This window comes from Chiloscyllium plagiosum, chromosome 26 (genome assembly GCF_004010195.1).
Source record: "Chiloscyllium plagiosum isolate BGI_BamShark_2017 chromosome 26, ASM401019v2, whole genome shotgun sequence".
NCBI lineage: Eukaryota > Metazoa > Chordata > Chondrichthyes > Orectolobiformes > Hemiscylliidae > Chiloscyllium > Chiloscyllium plagiosum.
The window spans coordinates 6,498,388-6,509,198 of record NC_057735.1 but is presented as its reverse complement, the minus strand read 5'-3'; the positions used below and the strand labels follow the sequence as shown (position 1 = coordinate 6,509,198).

The window sequence follows — 10,811 nt, the reverse complement described above, 5'->3', positions numbered from 1 at the left end:
CACAATATCAGATCCAGAATTGCCTTCTCCCTGGTCGGCTCCAGCACCAGCTGTTCTAAGAATCCATCTCGGAGGCACTCCACAAAGTCTCTTTCTTGAGGTCCAATACCATCCTGATTCTCCCAGTCTACTGCATGTTGAAATCCCCCATAATAACTGTAGTAACATCTTTGCGACAGGCCACTTTCAGCTCCTGATTCAACTTACATCCGACATCCAGACTACTGTTTGGGGGTCTGTAGATAACTCCCAAGAGGGTCTTTTTACCCTTAGAATTTCTCAGCTCTATCCACACCGACTCTACATCCCCTGATTATAGGTCCCGCTGCACAAGGGACTGAATATCATCCCTTACCAACATGGCCACCCCACCCCCTCTGCCCGTCAGTCTGTCCTTACGATAGCACAATAGTCTATGAAGTCTAGGTGACTTGTTGCAGTTTGTAGATGACGCACACTGCTTTCACTGTGCATTAGCCGTGGAAAAAACAAGTGTCGTAGGTGATGAACGGGTGCAATGGAATGGGCTGCTTTGGTGTCAAGCTTCTAAAGTAGCTGCTTGTGGGAGCTGCTCTTTTCCCAGTGGAGAGTATTCCGTCACACTCCTGAGTTGTCCATGGTAGATGGGAACAGGCTTTTAGGAGTCAGAAGGTGAGTTACTTACCATTGAATTCCCAGCCTCTGACTCACTCTTGCAAACATCTTACTATATGGTTATCAAGCTCAGCTTCTAGTCAATGGCTAACCCTCTCTTGCCCACCCCTGCCCCACTCCCCAGGATGCTGAGAGTGGAGGATTCAGCAATGGTCACTGCACTGGGTGTCAAGTGGCTCTTTTGTTGCAAATGGTCATTTGCCTGGAACATATGTGATACAAATATCACTTACTGTATTTCAGCCCAAGCTTAGATACTGTCCATGTCTTGTTGTGTTTAGGTATAGAAAGATGTTGTCAAATTTGAAAGGGTTCAGAAAGAAATTACAAGAATGTTACTGAGATTGGAGGGATTCAGCTTGAGGGAGAGGCTGAATAGGTTGGGGCTTTTTTTCTTGGAGCATCAGAAGTTGAGGGGCGATTTTGTAGATGTTTATGAAATCATGAGGGGCATGGGTTGGGAGAGTAGCCAAGGTCTTTTTCCCAGGGTAGGGGAGTCCAAAATTGAAGAGCATAGATTTAAGATGAGAGGGGAAAGATTTACAAAGGACCTGAGGGACATATTTTTATGTAATGGTGTGTCTATGGAATGAGTTGCCAGAGGAAGTGGTGGACTAGATCAGTACAGGATATCCAGTCAGCACAGATGAGTTCGACTGAAGGGTCTGTTTCCAAGCTGTATAAGTATGACTCTGTGACTGATTGACTATTAGTGGAGTCATAAATATTACTGAACATCCTGCAGTTGTCGTCAGTCAACATTTCCTTCTCTGAACTTATAATAGAGGGAAAGTCATCGATGATACATCTGAAAATGATTGGGTTGAAGACACTACCCTGAGGAATTCCTGCAGAGATGTCCTGGAGCTGAGATGACTGTCCTTCAACCACCAAAATCATCTCCCAGGTATGACTCCAACCACCAGAGACTTTTGGCCCCTCTATTCCAATGGACTCATTTTGCTAAAGCTCCTTGATGTTATCATTTTTCACGTATTGCTGTATTGGCTGTTTTGAGGTCAGGAGCAGAGTGACCCTAGAGGAAACAAAATGGGGGGGTCAGTGGGCATGTGCTATTTGATAAGTGTGTTGGTGACACCTTGTTGAAAATTGAGAATGGACTAATGGATGGTAGTTGGTTGGGATGGATGTGCCCTGTACTTTTTTTTATTGTGGACTGGACAATGTAAGAAAAGGAGACCAAAAGTTTGCACAGGTGTAGTTTGGTTTCTGCTCCAGGCAGCTTTGAGATTGCATGTGCTCTCTTGGGAAAACTTCAAAGAAACAAAGTCAAGAGTCAAGCAAGTCAAGTCTGATCAAGAGCAAAAACAGTATTCTGCAGGTGTAGTTTCTCCAAGGGTAGCGAGGGTGATTGCCATTTGACAGAGTGAAATGGAAAAGGATATATCCATAGAGAGAGTGCAATGGAGGTTAACCAGACTAACTACTGGGGTAGCAGGACTGTCTTATACAGAAGATTGGATAAACTGAGTCTGTATTCCTCAGAGCTTTGAAGAGAGATCGAGTCATAGAGATGTACAAAATGGAAACTGACCCTTCGGTCCGAATTGTTCACGCCGACCTGATATCCCAACCCAATCTAGTCCCACCTGCCAGCACCCGGACCACATCCCTCCAAACCCTTCCTATTCATATACCCATCCAGATGCCTTTTAAATGTTGCAATTGTACTAGTCTCCACCACTTCCTCTGGCAGTTCATTCCATACACGTACCACCCTCTGAGTGAAAAGGTTTCCCCTTAGGTCTCTTATATATCTTTTCTCTCTCGCCCTAAACCTATGCCTTTTAGTAACCCAGGGAAAAGACTTTGCCTATTTACCCTATCCATGCCCCTCATCATTTTATAAACCTCTATAAGGTCACCCCTCAGCCTCCAAAGCTCCAGGGAAAACAGCCCCAGCCTGTTCAGCCTCTCCCTATAGCTCAAATCCTCCAACCCTAGCAACATCCTTGTAAATCTTTTCTGAATCCTTTCAAATTTCACAACATCCTTCTGATAGGAAGGAGACCAGAATTGCACGCAATATTCCAAAAGTGGCCTAACCAATGTCCTGTACAGCCACAATATGGCCTCCCAACTCCTGTACTCAATACTCTGACCAATAAAGGAAAGCATACCAAACACCTTCTTCACTATTCTATCTACCTGCAACTATACTTTCAAGGAGCTATGAACCTGCACTCCAAGGTCTCTTTCCAAATATTCTAGTATTGCTACCTTCACCACCAACCAGATTTGAACAGTGTGATCACTGATTCTTTGTACTAGTCCATATTCTATCATCTGTGATAAATAGAATTTACAGTACACAAAAGGCCATTTTGGCTTATTTTGGTCTTTATGCTCTACACAAACCACCTGCCACTCTAATCCATCAAACTCAGTGTATCCTTTCTCAATCATGCATTTATCTACTCATTAACTCAGTTCACTCACCAACTCTCTCTATTAAAGATTTTTTTCAATTTTAGCTGAAATTAATTACAGTTGCCATTGTCCCCAGTTGAATAAGAAAGAGAGAGTAATTTACCTTTGTAGAAAGACATTGCTGATGCAGCCATCAGAATTCCTTCTGTTTTGTCCCCACCCAGACAAACCAAACCTTTTGTTTCAGGCTGGCCCAATTGCATTGTTGCTTCCTGCTTGTCCCTATTATCCACATTCAGATTGACACTATTTCCTCTGCTCTGATTTGAAGTGTACAAACTACTTATAAGGTGTGACAGACTGGATACAGATAAGGTGTTTTCTCTGGTTGCTGAATTTAAAGAAAAAAATATTCATGGATGTGGGGTTCACATGCTGGGCCAGCATTTATTACCCATCCCTAATTGTACTTGAGACGACTGGCTTGTTAGGACCACTTCAGACAGCTGTTATGAGTCAATCACATTGATGTGGGTCTGGAATCACAGGCCAGACCAGGTAAGGACAACAGATTTCCTTCTATAATGCACATTAGTTGTGAGTTTTTAATGAGAATTGACAATAGTTACCATTAGAAACTCCAGTTTTAATTCCAGATTTTGACTGAATTCAAATTTCACCATCGACCATGGTGGGATTTGAACCTATGTCCCCTGAGAATAGCTTAGAGTGCTGGATTACTGCTGCAGTGACTACATGGCACTACATCATTGCCTCCCCCATGCCACCCCAAATCTAAAACAGGGAATATTGTCACATAATAAGTGGTAGACCATTTAAGATTGGAATTTCTTCACTCAGAGACTGGTGAATCTTTGGAATTCTTTACCCCAGGGACAGTGGAAGCTCAGTCATTGAACAGGTTCAAGACTAGTTTGATCACTTTCTGGAGACTAATGACGTCAAGAGATATGGAGAGATTGTGGGAAAATGGTGTTGAGTTGGATGATCCGTCATGATCTAAACAGACTGACAGAGCAGGCTTGATGGACTGAACGAATTAGTGGTGCTGGAAGAGCACAGCAGTTCAGGCAGCATGCTCCTTGAATGCTGTCTGAACTGCTGTGCTCTTCCAGCACCACTAATCCAGAATCTGGTTTCCAGCATCTGCAGTCATTATTTTTACCACCTTGATGGACTGAATGGCCTACTTCTATTTCTACATTTCATGTACCAAATACTGGCCCTACCAATGACACTGACAACAATGAAATCTAGGGACTAGTTACACTGAATACTGTTTTTGCTCTTGATCAGACTTGACTTGCTTGACTCTTGACTTTGTTTCTTTGAAGTTTTCCCAAGAGAGCACATGCAATCTCAAAGCTGCCTGAAGCAGAAACCAAACATTTCATTTCCATCCATCGATATATCACCTCTATCCCCCAACTCCAACTAGTACGATATAGGAAAACACTTACCTCATCTAAACCACAAAGTGATAGACTCAAATAATAAATGGAATTCTCACCTTGGATTAACAAAGAAACTAAGAGACACTCAATGCCTGATGGACCCACGTCCAAGAAAAAGGATACATATTCCCCAGTGAGCTCCCAGTGATATGGTTTCATCTTCTATTCTACTAGATATTTAAAAAGTCATATTCTTGCCCTGTATCTACCCCACAGATGCTCCAGTTATCTCCAATAGCGGTGCATTTAGATAAACCTAAAATGAACAGTGTCTAGATCAAGAAATAACATCATGTTGCCTTCTGCAGATTTGCTTCAAATTAAATTCCAACTGCAACAACAGGCTGACATGCCTTGAAAAAATTCACAACCAGACAAAAATGTATGAAAGTTCTAACCATTTATTTTGTTGGTGTGGGTATTCACAGTAAGGTTGGCATTTAACATGCATCCAGACTCGGAATAAGGGGGAGGCAATTTAGAACTGAGGTAAGGGTCGGCACGGTGGTGCAGTGGTTAGCACTGCTGCCTCACAACATCAGGGATCCTCCTTCAATTCCACCCTCGGGTGACTGTCTATATGGACATTCATTCATCTGTTTGCACATTCTCTCCTTGCCTGCATGGGTTTCCTCTGGGTGTTCCAATTTCCTCTCAGTCCAAAGATGAGCAGGCTAGGTGGATTAGCCATGGGAAATGCAGGGTTACAAGGAGAGGATGGCGGTTGGGGTCTGGGTTCTAAGTCTAGGTTGTTTGCTGTTCGGAAGGTCAGTGCAGACTCGATGGGCTGAATGGCCTGCTTTCCTATGGTAGGGATTTTAAGAAGGGTGCACCTTTGGAATTCTCTAATGGAGAAGGGATGTGGAAGCTCAATCATGAATATATTCAAGGTGCAAGGATGAGAGATTTCTAGATATTGCTGACATCCAGGGATATAGCAGTAATGTCGGAAGATGGCAATAATGGAGATAATCAGCCAATGATCCCAAATGATGGGTCAGGTGGTTAAATGATCTGTTGCTGCTCCGATGTTTCAATCCTTGGATACCAAATGTTTGGTTCAACTGCCTAGATTGTTCACCCATGTCAGAGGGAAATTAAAGACTCCAATTAGATTGCTGAGGGACTGCAGCCACATATGGGCCAGACTAAGTAACGGTGGCTAGGTCTTCTACTTTATAGGGCACAATAGGTTTGGGGTTAAAATTAGCTTTCCCTCCAGCCTGTGCTGCATAAATTGCAAGATACAATCAGCTCCACTTACCTTAAACACTTGCTGATAAGATATTAATTTAAGTAAACAGACATTTTAAAAAAATCAAAACCATCCTTTGTTCGAGTTCACTATTAATGCCTCTGTTTACCAAATCATTTCAGCTGTTAAGAGAATATTGTGTTTTTTTTCCCTAGATTACAGATTTGACTCTGTTTACAGCTCAAATCTCACACAGGCACCATCTGGATAGCATGCAAAATTGTAACAGCTCTCCAACGTAGCAAACAAGATGAGCTAGCAATAGGAGGCATTTTGTCTTTTCATTCTCTTCCCAGCCGTCCACACACAAACATTACTTTTTTTCTTTTCTCCAAAAATCAAAACAAAAACAGTACAAAGGAAGATTGCACTCTGGTCAAAACATCCAAAAACCTACAAAAACCACCTTCCTGAACCTCACTTGTTCATATTTGTACATCTGATGAACAGATTAACAATAAGATTAAGAACAATGCTGTGTCTTGCTGTTGGCAGCAGTTACACACTGGATGTGATGTTTGGTTTGTGCTAAGCTTCTTTGTCCCCGCTTCACATTTTGACAACCTTGTTTCTACATGCATTCCTTAAATTCTGAATGAAGCAGTTTAAAATAAAGGCAGGAAACCGTAACTCTCGAAGGTGTATTCTGATTTTCAGCACCGAAATTTCCACTCAGTCAAAAACAAGAGAAAATGCTTTGTTTAGTGTAAAGAAATGAAATGAATTACAACAGGTATCAAGAGGAGCACCTCGGTCATTTCCACTTTCCTCAGTGGAAGACATCAGAGCCATGAAACTCATCTTGTCCCAACTGATAGTCTGTATTTGGTGATTTGTTCATGGTTACGGAGAGAAGTCAATGTGACAAAACTGACTTCAAGCACCTTGGTTCAGAAAGGGAAAAGTTGCAGAGGTTGTACTCCTGATCCTGAATCCATTTTTTTAGATGGATTTTAGTCAAGGACAGTATCAGAATGGACATATTTCTTTCCTGATGATTGAATATCGTAAACTCAAGTTTTAACTCTCCAAAGATGACTGGTAAAAGAATCCCACCTACCATCAGTGCATTTCCAATTATTGCACAACACCAGGTTACCTCAAACATTGGCACCTCCAAATCATTTCTGATTATTGCAGGCCACATTCTGGCCTGGATAACCAGCAGTGTGAGTAGTCAGTGCCAGTGATTATCAGGAAGTAAACATTCCACTGTCTAAAGTTGCACACAAAGAAAGTCCATTTGGGTGAGAAACTAACAGGCATTACTACAACATCAAGCTTAAAGTACATTTGAGGAACAGATCTTCAACCTTTGATTAGGCATTTTGCAACCTTCCAGACTCAACTGAATTCAACAATTTCCAACTGAAACCTCTGTCTTCAATTTGATCCATTCACTTGTTTTCCTGTAGCTTATTTTTCTATTCAAACCTCATGTAGATAAATCTTTTCTTTCTTTCACTGGTCCAATTATCATTTTCTTTGGTCTTGCATCAGAAAACTTTTTTGTTATTTACTCTGTCTTGTCTTTCACCCTATTATAGATGTTTCCCTTTGTCCTTTTATTCTTACCCTCTTCCTCTGTTCATTTGGTTTAAACCTATCACATGTCTAATTTTTCCAAGTTCTGATGAAGAGTCATCTACCCAAAATGTTAATTCTGTTTCTTACTCCACAGATGCTGTCAGATCTGCATTGTTTGGTTTTAGAACAACCTATGCAAGTGTACAGGATCCAAGATCTAGATTCCATCAGAGGCTAATGCCTTCAGGAAAAAATATGGTATCCCAAGTGGTGACCAGGATTTTCTCTTTTGGCCGTGCTTCTTAACTTTTTGAAGACAATAACATCTATATAAATAACACAAAACCAGTTTATATGAAGAATTGCCCTGAAAGATTAATTCAAATTGATCATCAGATGTTGTTCACTTTGTCTTGTTATTATAAGTATTGTCTCATTTGTAATATGTAATTGTTGTATATATATTTACACACAAATTATAATTTGACTACATAGATAGGGAGAGACAGTTTCCATTGGCAGGAGGGTTGGTGAACAGAGAATGCAGAGTTAGGGAAATGCCATATCCTGACAGGCAATGGGAATTGTTTTTTGGACAATGAGTTCTTATGATTGAGAATGTGCTGCCTGCAAAGTTGATGGAAGCAGATTCAATGGTCACTTTGAAAAAGGTTGTTGTCTTTGGCAATCACTTGCTAATGAGTACACTCGCGCAGCAAGAAAGTTCCAAGTTACCGGACATGGGTTCTATGGTCCATTGCGTGGCTGCTCAACCAATCCTAAGTGAAAGGGTAAACCAAAGGAACTGCAGATGCTGCAAATCAGAAATAAAAATTGCTGGAATAACTCTGCAGGTCTGGCAGCATCTGTGGAAAGAAATCAAATTTAACATTTCAGCTCAAGTGATTGACCGCTCTGAGGAAGGGTCACCAGACCCGAAACGTTAACTCTTGATTTCTGTCCACAGATGCTGCCAGACCTGCTGAGTTCTTCCAGCAATTTGTGTTTTTTTTTCTAAATACAAGAGTTTTGAATATAATACCACCATAGGTCTGCTCTCTCATTAGAGGTTGGTGGTTTAACCTGAGATAAAAGCAAATTAGTGCGGATGCTGGAATCTGAAATCGAAAGAGAAAATGCTGGAAAATCTCAGCAGGTCTGGCAGCATTTGTAAGGAGAGAAGAGAGTTGATTTTTCAAGTCTAACTGACCCTTTGACAAAGCAGCTTTATCAAAGGATCAGTTAGACTCGAAACGTCACCTCTTTTCTCTCCTTACAGATGCTCCCAGACCTGCTGAGATTTTCCAGCATTTTATCTTTTGGTTTAACCTGAGGGTCACCATGTCTCAGGCGAGGGAAAGGTTGAGAAGGACATCCCTTCAGGGTGGTGCAGGATTTGAACCCATGCAGTTGGCATCACTTGACATGATAATCCAGCTAACTAACACAACTACCACCACCCTCCCCATCCCCACACGCACCCCATCCCTCATATATTGGGTACAGACTTTACAACATGAAAAGAAAATGATTTCAGGTCAAAGGAGAAAGAGCAGAGGATTGAGATTCATTGGGATAGCCCTTTCACAAGAACCAACATTAGCAGAATGGCTAGCTATGCTATGCAATTCTGCATATTCAAAAACAGATATATACACAAAACTGTTTGCTATTTACTGGTAAACAAGCACAAGTTAACACTTGATAAACCTGCAGTGGTAGCTTCAGAATTATCAGTAACTTCAACATGACTCACAAAGACATACACTGTGCCCGTGATACCCAGTACCAAATACTATAGTGTGAACACAAAACAATACCCCCTGCCACCCATCACCAATATCTATAGAGATTCCAATGCAGTGTATAAATCCTGTTGGCTTGGATTGAGCATTGGAGAACCCCTGGGTGAAATGTGTCTGCTCCTGAATATTGTATTAGACTAACATCTCCCTGCATCACTTTACATCTATGTATTCAGGATTCTCAAAGCTGCACATTAGCAAGGCTCTACAATAGAAAGGGTGAGTGCATATGGAAACCTTGAGACCGGTGATATATCCACTGCAGATTTTTCTTTATAAAACATGCACACACAATAAAACAAAACAAATCAAAACCCCCACGAACCTCAGCTCAGAGCGAATCTGATTGGAATTAAAAGCTGTGCTAGTTACTATGCGTCGCTCATATTTATAAACATGGCCCTGTAGCATGCATTAAAATCAGACAAACACACATTTCAAGAGGTGAAACGCGCAGGTACAGGAGGATCGAACAATTACTTCGTTTTAAAATGCGAACTGCACTGGAAAGTAATCTTACCGTCAGAGAACTGAAATACTGAATCTTATTAAAATCCTTACACCCACCAGCTCCCCTCCCCAAACAAAAAGGACTGTTTCTCCCTTCCCCCAGCATCTTGTTTACTGTCCAGTTGTTGACTTCTCTCTCTCTCTTCCCTCTGCATTATATACACACCCTGAGCTAGCCCCGGTTCTCTTCTCGCCAGCCCTCTCCCCATTCCTCTCTGTTCTGTCGCCACCCATTGCAAAGACGCTTTTTTACTCACCCGAGTGTTCCACGGGGTTCTCCTGTGAGCGACTGGTATTTGCTGGGTCCTCGCTTTAGCTCTGTGAGCTCCGCACTGAGAGCTTCCTTCTCTCTCTCTCTCCCTCTGTGAACACACACACACACACACAAAAGCCAAGAGAGCAGCCTAAGATTCAGGCACCCAATCAATGTGCAGTAAGCAAAATAGCCACTTTGACACACATCAATTCTGTTTTAACAGCTTAGGCTAATAACTATAGATATTGATTGTTTAAAAAAAAATCAACAGGGTCCAGAGATCTTGCAGGAGAGAGATTTGCACGTAAAACATTTTCCGCCCTGCTCACTTTAAATCTTTGTTTTTACGCGTTCCCCTCTTGCCTTCAGTCAATGTTGAGAGAGAAATTCAGGAACGACTCGCTCACATCATCACGGCTGCAGCTACAGCAGAAATTAAGCAAACCAGCAGCCACATAGCTTGCACCTCATGCAGTTGTAAAATAATAGGCAACGACTGAGCATTTCTGCTCCAACGTCTCTCTCTCTCTTCTCCCTAGAGTAGGAATCAGAGATGCAAATACATTAGTGACACTCCCACAGCACAGAGCAGGGGAGTGAAGGCAGCGAATTTGCTCGCTATCGCTGGTTGTACGTTTAGAGAAAATCTACTCCCTACACATTCTTGAGATCCAAAGGTCCAGGATAAGGCTGAAAAGGTGGTGGAGGCAGGTTCAACTGAGGCAGTCAAGAGGGAATTGGATAGAAATAACGTGCAGGGATGGGGGGAAAGGCAGGAGATTGTCACTACGTAATAGAAGCAGTGTAGGCAGAATGGCTTCTACATTATAACAATTCTGTGATTCGATGCTTTAACAATACATTTATTGAACTTCAAACTCACACTGGGAAAGTAAAATTTATAAATAATTAAATATATAGAATAATTTTCTCAAAGA

The 10,811-nt window shown here is 41.7% G+C and overlaps 1 long non-coding RNA gene across 1 annotated transcript in view; it reads right to left on the bottom strand.

Moving 5' to 3' along the window:
- The window catches only part of LOC122563052, a 125,597-nt gene extending 115,133 nt beyond the window's left edge, over positions 1–10,464 (bottom strand). Inside the window, exons 1-2 of the long non-coding RNA XR_006315476.1 lie at positions 10,203–10,464; positions 9,875–9,979 (exon numbers count right to left, since the gene is read on the bottom strand). This is a non-coding gene — a long non-coding RNA (uncharacterized LOC122563052). The remainder of the gene's footprint in view (positions 1–9,874; positions 9,980–10,202) is intronic.
- Between the last annotated feature and the right edge of the window lie 347 nt (positions 10,465–10,811).